Source organism: Papio anubis, chromosome 18 (genome assembly GCF_008728515.1).
Source record: "Papio anubis isolate 15944 chromosome 18, Panubis1.0, whole genome shotgun sequence".
Lineage (NCBI taxonomy): Eukaryota > Metazoa > Chordata > Mammalia > Primates > Cercopithecidae > Papio > Papio anubis.
The window spans coordinates 69,725,785-69,736,170 of NC_044993.1; positions in this window are offsets into that span (position 1 = coordinate 69,725,785).

Sequence of the window (10,386 nt, forward strand, 5' to 3'; positions counted from 1 at the left end):
AGTGGCTCTCTGGTGGGAGGCACAGGGAGAAGGAACAACCAAGCCTTTGATTCCAAAAGCCTGGGAAAGGACACAGGTGTTCAGGGGCGCTGCTTGGTCCCTAGGCTTGGGTTAATCCCTGGGTTTTGCCACTTCCTGGGCTTCTGTAACTTCCCTGAACCTCATCCTCTCCTCCCCTAGAAGGGGAGCCCCACCACCCCGCTCCCTGTGGTGTGGTGTTTAAGTGCTAAGATCCTGGGATTGGTCTGCCAGAGGTCAGTTCCCTCTCTGACAAACCACTTCTTCTGAGCCTCAATTTCCTCTTCTGAAAATGGACGATAATAACGGCACAAGGGCATTGCATCCTATTGGGGATTAGCGTGGTCCTTTATTTTGAGACAGAGTCTCTGTAGCCCAGGCTGGAGTGCAGTGGCGTGATCTCGGCTCACTGCAACCTCCAGCTCCTGGGTTCAAGCAATCCTCTTGCCTCAGCCTCTCTAGTAGCTGGGACTACCGGCGTGCACCACCACGCCCGGCTAATTTTTGTATTTTTAGTAGAGACAGGGTTTCACCATATTGGCCAGGCTGGTCTTGAACTTCTGACCTCAAGTGATTGGCCTACCTCGGCCTCCCAAAGTTTTGGGATTATAGGGATGAGCCACCATGCTTGGCTATTTTTAACTTTTGTGTGTGTGTGTGTGTGTGTGTGTGTGTGTGTGTGTGAGATGGGATCTTGCTCTGTCGCCCAAGCTGCAGTACAGTGTTTTGATCACAGTTCACTGCAACCTTGACCTCCTGGTCTCAAGTGATCCTCCTAAGCCTCCCTAGTAGCTGGGACTACAGGCCTGTACCACCAAGCCCAGCTAATTTTTTTTTTTTTTTAGATGGAGTCTTGCTGTGTTGCCCAGGTTGGAATGCAATGGCATGATCTTGGCTCACTGCAACCTCTGCCTCACAGGTTCAAACGATTATCCTGCCTCAACCTCCCGAGTAGCTGGGACTACAGGCACCCACCATTCATGCCCAGCTAATTTTTGTATTTTTAGTGGAGATGAGGTTTCACCATGTTGGCCAGGCTGGTCTTCAACTCCTGACCTCAGGTGATCCGCCCACCTTGGCCTCCCAAAGTCCTGGGATTACAGGTGTGAGCCAGCATGCGTGGCCTGGGCCCGGCTACCTTTTTTGTATCTTACTGTAGAGGCAGGGTTTTGCCATGTTGCCCAGGGTGGGCCATGGTCCTTTAAAGCCTTCACTCTTCCACTGCCAGAGACTGATTTACACTGTGGTCCCCTGCTATGGCTCACGCTCGCAGTGCTGGGCACTTGGGGACTGAGGCCAGAGCAGAAGGCAGAGTCGCAGCTCACCCCACGATGACAGTGGACATGAACTCTGAACAGAAAGGCAGGAGTCTGCAGGTTTTCTTGGAATTTTACAGCGAATAATTCAATGGCACTTAATATATTCACAGTGTTACACAGCCTACCTGGTTCCAAAACATGTCCATCACTCCAAAATGACTCCGTTAAGCAGTCACTCCTTCCCCCTCCTCCTAGTCTCTGGTAACCACCTGCTTTCTGGTTTTGATATCTTTTTAAAAAAAATTAGGCCGGGCGCGGTGGCTCAAGCCTGTAATCCCAGCACTTTGGGAGGCCGAGGCCAGGATCCACGAGGTCAGAGATCCAGGGACCATCCTGGCCTAACAAATTAGAACCCCGTCTCTACTAAGAAATACAAAAAAGAAATACAAAAAAATAGCCCAAAATGAGTCGTAGTATCTCAGATCCATCTCAGGGAGGCTAAGACGAATCAGTTCGATAGGCTCATCGCTCAGATCTTCAGCAGACCAATCCAGTAGTTGGCCAGGTGGTGGCTCACACCTCTAATCCTGGCACTTTGGGAGGCAGGCCGAGGCGGGAGTGGGATCCGTGGAGTCAGTAGTTCAAGACCAGCCACAGCCCAGCCATGGTGAAATCCCATCTCCACTAAAATACAAAAATTAGGCTGGGCGCAGTGGTGGCCCACGCCTGTAATCCCAGCAGTCTGAGAGGCCGAGGTGGGTGGATCACTTGAGGTCAGGAGTTTGAGACCAGCCTGGTCAACATGGTGAAACCTTGTCTTTACTAAAAATATACAAATTAGCGGCGCGTGGTGGCGAATGCCAGTAGCTGTGGTGCCAGCTACTGGGGAGGCTGAGGCAGGAGAATCACTTGCACCCGGGAGGCAGAGGTTGCAGTGAGCCGAGATCGCGCCATTGCACTCCAGCCTGGGCAACGAGAGCAGAACTTTGTCTCAAAGATAAATAAATAATAAATAAAACAAAAGCAAAATAGATATGAATTAGTTCCTTCATTTCCAATGTCCCCCATGCCTCTTGGTGGTCAACCCAGCTCCTAGGAGCCACTGATCTGATCTCTGTTGCTCTAGTCTTACCTGTGACAACATGTCATATAAATGGAATAACCCAGCCTTTTCAGCCTGGCTTCTTTGCACTGCAGCTAATTTTCTCTTACTGAGATTATCCAGCTAAATTTACATAGGATCTGGCCCGGCACAGAGACCCCTTTCGTCCAGGTGCGAACCAGCAGGCCCGACGGTTCCCGCGCAGCTCCTAAGAGGATCAACAGAGGGCGCAGTGCGCCCAGAACGCCCAGCCCCTGCGAAGGCGGAGGCTCCTCCTCTTGGTCCCTGCGGGACAGCTCAGTTCTCATAGGCCAGAGGCGTGGCTTGGGGGCGGGCCAGGGGAATCCCGCCTGCATGCCCATGCGCGCCTGGGGATGGTAGGCGGTCTCACCCGCAGGCGGCGGAAGTCAGGGGAGCGGCTGCGGCCCCGCCCCTTCCCGGACTCGCCCCGCCTGTCCCCTAGCCGCGCGTGTTTCCAGACGCCTCAGGCCATGGCGCGCGCGCTCCCGCCAGCACGCTTGTCTGGCCCCGCCCCCGCGCCTGGCGCCCGCGCGCTCTCACGCTCCGCACCCGGACTCCTCCAGCGCGCTGCATGCCTACCCCGGGCCCGCCCGGAAAACAGGTGACGGTGGCCTCCGGGCACTGAGCTCGCGCTGACGAAAGGTTCTGGAAGCCGCCGTAAAAAATAATCAAGAAACAGGTGACAGAACTTTTCGTAAAACGTTTAAGTTTTACCCAAAGTATCCGAAACATTGCCATATCAGCCTGAGTGCGATGGGAGACGTCTGGCCTCAAAGAGCTCATCCTTCTGCCGAGCCCCGGGCCAGGCTCGCGGAGGAGACCGCCGCGCCGGAGCTCCGATCTGACGTTTTTGTGAAGCACAGGGGGCGTGGGAGGGACCGGATCAGTGCGGCACTCAACAAAATCTGTTGTTGTTGTTTCCTTTTTTTTTTTTGAGACGGAGTCTCTCTCTGTCGCCCAGGCTGGAGTGCAGTGGCGCGATCTCCGCTCACCGCAGCCTCCACCTTCCGGGCTCAAGGGATCCGCCAACCTCAGCTTCCTGAGTAGCTGGGATTACAGGGACATACCACCAGCTTGGCTGTTTTTGTTTTTGTTTTTGTTTTTTTTTTGAGACGGAATTTAGCTCATGTTGCCCAGGCTGGAGTGCAATGGCGCGATCTCGGCTCACCGCAACCTCCGCCTCCCGGGTTCAAGCTATTCTCCTGCCTCAGCCTCCAGAGTAGCTGGGATTGCGGGCATGCGCCACCACGCCTGGCTGATTTTGTACTTATAGTAGAGACGGGGTTTCTCCATGTTGGTCAGGCTGGTCTCGAACTCCCGACCTCAGGTGATCCGCCCGCCTTGGCCTCTTTCCAAAGTGCTGGGATTACAGGCGTGAGCCACCGCGCCCAGCAGTTTTAAATTTTTTCTAGAGATGGACCCTCAGTATGTTGTCTAGGCTAGTGTCGAACTCCCGACCTCAAGCGATCCTCTTGCCTTAGCCTCCCAAAGCGCTGGGATTTTACATGCGTGAGCCGCCGCTCCGGGGCCAAAAGCCTTTTATTGGACTACTAGGTAACACATTCAGAAGAGGGTGCTTAGCTTAGGCGCTCCATGAATTTTCACAAACTGAACATACACCCATGCAGCCAGCACCCCCGGCAAGCCCCAGCCAGAATCCCCTCATGCTTGCTTTCTGCCACTATCAAGCAGTTTGTTTTCTTTCAAATTTTTACGTTTTGAAATAATTATAGAAATGTACAGGGAGAAGCCCGGGTTGGTGGTTCTAGCCTGTAGACCCAGCTACTTGAGAGGCTGAAGGGGAAAGATGGCTTTAGCCCTGGATTTCTAGACCAGCCTGGACAACATAGCAAGACCTCATCTCTATTTTTTTTTTTTTTTGAGACAGAGCCTCGCTGTATCACCCAGGCTGGAGTTCAGTGGACCTCTGCCTCCTGGATTCAAGTGATTCTGCTTCAGCCTCCTGAGTATTTGGGAATACAGGTGTGTGCCACCATGCTTGGCTAATTTTTTTGTATTTTTAGTTGAGACGGGTTTCACCATGTTGGCCAGGCTGGTCTCAAACTTCTGACTTCAGGTGATCTGCCCGCCTCGGCCTCCCAAAGTGCTGGGATTACAGATGTGAGCCACTGTTCCTGGCTTTTTATTTTTATTTTTATTTTTTTAAAAAAGAAAGACATGTATAGGGAGATCACACAGCATCCCCCAGTGTTAACATTTTGCCATCTTGCATAACTACAGTTAGCATAGAAACCAGGTAATTTTCATTGGTACTGTACATGGGACTTACTCAGATTTACCCGTTTTTAATGTTTTATGTGTATGTGTATGGAATTCTCTATTTTCTTCCATTTTTATGAGTTTCAGTTGCCTTGCATTCTCATCAGCACTTAATGTTGTCAGATTTATCATTATTTAGGTATTCTGGTAGGTGTATGGTGGAATCTAACCATAGTTTTAATTTCTTCTGTTTTTAAAAAAGGAACAAGGTCTCACTATGCTGCCCAAACTGGTTTGAAAACTCTTGTCCTCAGGCAGTCCTCCCACTTTGATCTCCCAAAGATCTGAGATTACAGGCGTGAGCCACCACACCTGGCCTTGGTTTTAATTCCTATCACAGTGTATTAGTTTTCTCTATTGTGTATTGATTGATTGAGACAGGGTCTCGCTCTATCGCCCAGGCTGGAGTGCAGTGGCGTGATCCCAGCTCACTGAAACCTCCACCTCTGGGGTTCAGGTAATTCTCCCATCTCAGCCTACCAAGTAATGGGGACCACAGGTATGCACCACCATGCCGGGCTAATTTTTTTTTTTTTCTTGAGATGGAGTTTCACTGTTGTTGCCCAGGTTGGAGTGCAATGGAATGATCTCAGCTCACTGCAACCTCTGCCTCTTGGGTTCAAGCGAGTCTCCTGACTCAGTCTCCCGAGTCGCTGGGATTACAGGTGCCCGCCACCACGCCTAGCTAATTTTTGTTTAGTAGAGACAGGGTTTCACCATGTTGGCCTGGCTGGTCTCGAACTCCTGACCTCAGGTGATCCACCCACCTTGGCCTCCCAAAGTTGTGGGATTACAGGCATGAGCCACCGCGCCTGGCCTAATTTTTCAATTTTTTGGTGGAGATAGGGTTTCCCCATGTTGGCCACACTGGAGTTTTGCCTGTTCTAGAAGCTTGTATCAGTCATACAACACATAAGTTCTTTTTGTCAAGCTTCTTTTGCTCAACACAATGTCTCTGAGATTTATTTATGTTTTTATGTAAGCATAAATGTTCATTTTTCTTGCTAAGTACTATTTCATTGTATGAATAGACCACAGTTTATCCATTCACATAGTGGTGGACATTTATTTTTATTTATTTATTTATTTATTTATTTTTGAGATGGAATCTTGCTCTGTCGCCCAGGCTGGAGTGCAATAGCTCGATCTCGGCTCACTGCAAACTCTGCCTTCCAGGTTCAAGCCATTCTCCTGTCTCAGCCTCCCGAGTAGCTGGAATTACAAGTACATGCCACCACACCCTGCTAATTTGTGTATTTTTAGTAGAGACGGGGTTTCACCATGTTAGTCAGGCTGGTCTTGAACTCCTGGCCTTGTGATCTGTCCACCTCCGCCTCCCAAAGTGCTGGGATTACAGGCGTGAGCCACTGCGCCTGGCCCATGGTGGACATTCATGTTGTTTCCAACTTAGGGCTATTATAACTAGATTTTAGTAGCTACCATCTCCCAAATGCACGGTACCAATTTTCCCTCCTACCAACAGCAGGTGACAGTTCAGGAGAAGTGTCCTAAGCATGTGTCATGGACTGTCTTTGGGGGGTGATTTCTTTGAGGCGGGGCCAGGCATTCTTGTTCCCTGTGGCCTCCCCTGCCCTACTTTTTTTTTTTTTTTTTGGAGATGAAGTTTTGCTTTTGTCATCCCGGCTGGAGTGTAGTGGCGCTATCCCAGCTCACTGCAACCTCCGCCTCCGGGATTCAAGCGATCCTCCTGCCTCACCTTCCCGAGTAACTGGGATTACAGGCATGCGCCACGATACCCAGCTAATTTTTGTATTTTTGGTAGAGACGGGGTTTTGCCATGTTGGCCAGGCTGGTCTCCAACTCCTGGCCTCAAGTGATCCACCCACCTTGGCCTCCTGAAGTGCTGGGATTATAGGTATGAGCCACCGCGCCTGGCTGGTCCCCTGCCCTATTTTAAGAGTCTCTATTAGGGATAAACTTCATGGAAAATGTATGTCTGCTCTAAGAATGTTCTCAAGGGTCATTACCTTGCGCTGTGTCTGTTTCCTCTTTACGAGGATTCTCAAAAGAAATTCTTGCCAAGTCTCAATAGTTGAAATAATTTCACTCCTCCCAAGCATTCGGTTTGTTCTTATTTTAAGGACACTGAATTGGGCAGGTGGTCAAGTTCCACACGTGTCAGGGGCTGAAATATATGGTGTCGTTTTTTCCTGTTAGTCTTACGAATGGTTCCATATTGTGTGCCTTCCTTTCTTCCACTAGTGCTTCCAGTTTGTGCTTTCTTGCTATATTTTATAGAGAAAGGCCATCTCCATGTCTTTCTGGTACAGGGTGGGTCATAATAAAAACGTGCCTTTTGTGCCATGATTTGGGGGCGTCTTTGGCCCTGCAGCAGAGCGATGCCCCAGCTCTGCTAGATGTTTGAAGGGCTGCTGAGTGGAAGACGGGTTCTTTCCTGTGACCTTGGCCTCCTTACCAGTTGACTAACTGGCCCCAGACCAGTATGTAAAGCACATGCAAATCCTCACACAGCCTCTTGGAGCCAGCTGGCCATGCTGTCCTTAGCTTCACATTTTTTTGTGTCTCTGGCTGCCCCCCATCCCAGTCCATCCTTCTGTCCTTTCTTTAACCAGCTGGCCGTCTGTGCTTTCCTTGATGCTGTGTGGCCTTGTAGCATTTGTCATTTTCACTCTGTTGAGTTGTCCGGCTTGGCCTCCCTTGCTCTGCAGGTCCTGGGCAGGGGTGGGGTTATGTCCTCTGCCTTGGTCTCCTTTCTTCTCTTGCCCTGCTGAGTTGCAAGTTTCTTCTATTGATTGACAAGAACCTGTGTTGACAGAGGAGGGGATAGGACTGGGGGCTGTGGCAGGACCAGCTCTAAATCTGGCAGCTGTAGAAAGGAATGAGTTCCCCAAACCAGCTCCCCTTACCACACCCTCGAATGAAAAAAAAAAAGGAACTGGCCAGGCATGGTGGCTCACGCCTATAATCCCAGCACTTTGGGAGGCCAAGGCAGGTGGATCACCTAAGGTCAGGAGTTCAAGACCAGCCTGGCCAACATGACAAAACCCCATCTCTACTAAAAATACAAAAATTAGCTGGGCATGGTGGTGCGTGCCTGTAATCCCAGCTACTAGGGGAGCTGAGGCAGGAGAATCGCTTGAGCCTGGGAGGCGGAGGTTGCAGTGAGCCGAGATTGTACCACTGCACTCCAGCCTGGGCAACAGAGTGAGACTCCATCTCAAAACAACAACAACAACAAATGCTGGTCATGGTGGCTCACGCTTGTAATCCTAGTACTTTGGGAGGCCTAGGCGGGCGGATTGCCTGAGCTCAGGAGTTTGAGACCAGCCTGGGCAATATGGTGAAACCCCGTCTCTACTGAAATACAAAAAATCTATAGTCCCAGCTACTCAGGAGGCTGAGGCAGGAGAACTGCCTGAACCCGGGAGGTGGAGGTTACAGTGAGCTGAGATCGCGCCACCGCACTCCAGCCTATGCGACAGAGTGAGATCCTGTATCTGCTGTTCTCTTGTAGGAGAAGGAGATGGCACGTATAAGGGTTAGTAGGGGGTGGCTTGCTTGCAATCAGGAGAGAGGTGGTGCTCATTCTCCATGGGATCCTTGTGGTGCATGTCCCTGGGTTTTTTTTTTTTTGAGATGGAGTCTCACTCTGTCACCCAGGCTGGAGTGCAGTGGCACGATACTTGGCTTACTCGGCTCTGGCTCCTGGGTTCATGCATTTCTCCTGCCTCAGCCTCCCGAGTAGCTGGGATTGCAGGTGTGCGCCACCACGCCTGGCTAACTTTGGTATTTTTAGTAAAGATGGGGTTTCTTCATGTTGGCCAGGCTGGTCTCAAACTCCTGACCTCAAGTGTCGCGGTTTGCCGTGGTTACCATGGGACTGAACGAAGGGGGACGAACGTAGAAATGAAAACTTGAAACAAAAGAAACTATTTTAAAGGAAGGGGCCAGGAGAAGAAGAGGGCTCCCTGCTTCTAGTGAACAAGGGCAGCTGCCTTGAGCTTCTACCGCTCTTCATATTCATTGGGTAGAAAGAGCAGGGAGGAGGAGGTAGCAATTGGTCAGCTGCTTGATTGATCTCAGGTTCACATTATCTCATGACAAGAAACACTTGTGCCCGGGTCGTGACTACCCTCAGCATTCCTTCTGGGTGGCAGACGCAGTTTGTCAGTTTGCCAACATCCTGCTTTCATGAGAACAGTTTGCTGTTTACTCATATAGCCTCCAGTGGTATACAGAGTTGATCACGACCCTCACTCTTTCGGCCTGCAACACTCAAGTGATCCACCCGCCTCGGCCGCCCAAAGTGTTGGGATGACAGGCGTGAGCCACTGCACCCAGCCTCTTCCTGGTTTTTGGCCGAAAGTTGAGACTTAGAAGTTGGGAGGAGACCTGGAGCACTGTGGCTAGTTCTAGGCCCTACACTCTTCAGAACAGCAGAGCTGTACCTCTCTGGTAGTGAGCTCTCTGTTGCTGGGAGAATTCAGAGGCTGGATGGCTGGCTGTTAAGGAATTTCTGCTTGGGTGGGAATTTGGGTCCTTCTAAGACCGATAACCTATGATTTCCAAGATAAGTAGGACAATACTTTCAATGAGGGTTACATGTTATGCTGGGTCAGTCTTGAGTACAAAATGGATTCAGAGGCCTGAGTTGGCAGGTTCAGCCTGATTTTCCTAGCCCCTTGAGGAGCCGTTTGAGGTGTGGCATAATATAGCAAGTCGGCTGCCAAAGAGGGACTGAGCCACAGGAAGTGCGTGCCCAGAACGGTAAAGGGGCTGTGGCCTTTCCTATCACCTTAACTCCTCGTCCCCACCATCACCTGCGCTTCATGCTTTGTGATAATTCACTGAGCTCGTACTCGTGACCTGTGTCCTGCAGTATGTGGGTTACAATTCAATGAAACATTAAAATATCTACCCCTCTAGCATCTCCCATGTCCCTCACAGCAGTTCTGTGAGGCTGGCTGCCCTGTCTGACAACTGAGGCCCACGTCTTCCCCAGGATCACAGACGTGTGGCTCTGAGCCCTGCCCCGGGGGTTTTCTCCATCAGAGAAGAGGAGCACTTTGAGCTTTGAGAGGAGCAGCCCTCTGCGAGTGAAGTGGAAAAAAAGGAAGCAGGCGAGGAGGCCCATCCAGACCCTCCCCCAAGACCCTTGCTGAAACGGCTGGGATGCGGTGTGCAAAAGCCCTCCTTTCCTTCACAGCTCCTGGCTTTCCAAGAGTGCCTGCCCACGCAGAGGCCTGCTGGCAGATGCAGCCTCTTGTCAAGGACACTACTTGCGGGTAAATCCCTCACCACCCTAGAGACAGCCCACAGTCCTGAGACAAGGATGCGGGCCAGGCTCGATGCAGGTAAGCGCCTCCTGCAGAAACCAGTGAGGCCAGAGTTCCAGAGGAAATGATGTAGGGATGGAGGCGGAGGGCCTCCAGGAGGCACCAGCCCCAGAATCTTCCCTAGACTCAGATTTAAGCACAAGCAGGGAGGGAAAGCACTTGAGCAGTGCCCCTCTGTGCATAGCTGGCCTCTGCTGGAACTCAGGCAGGGGCAGGACACTCCTCTATCGGCAATCCTGTTCCTCTCCTGGGTAGCTTCAACCTGAACATCCTCCTTTACCTTGAGCTAAAATGGGTCTCCTGTCGCCCTTGCCCATCAAACCTGGCCTTCCCCTCAGGAACCACACAGGACAAGCCTAATACTTCCTTCTTGTGGCAACACTTTAGC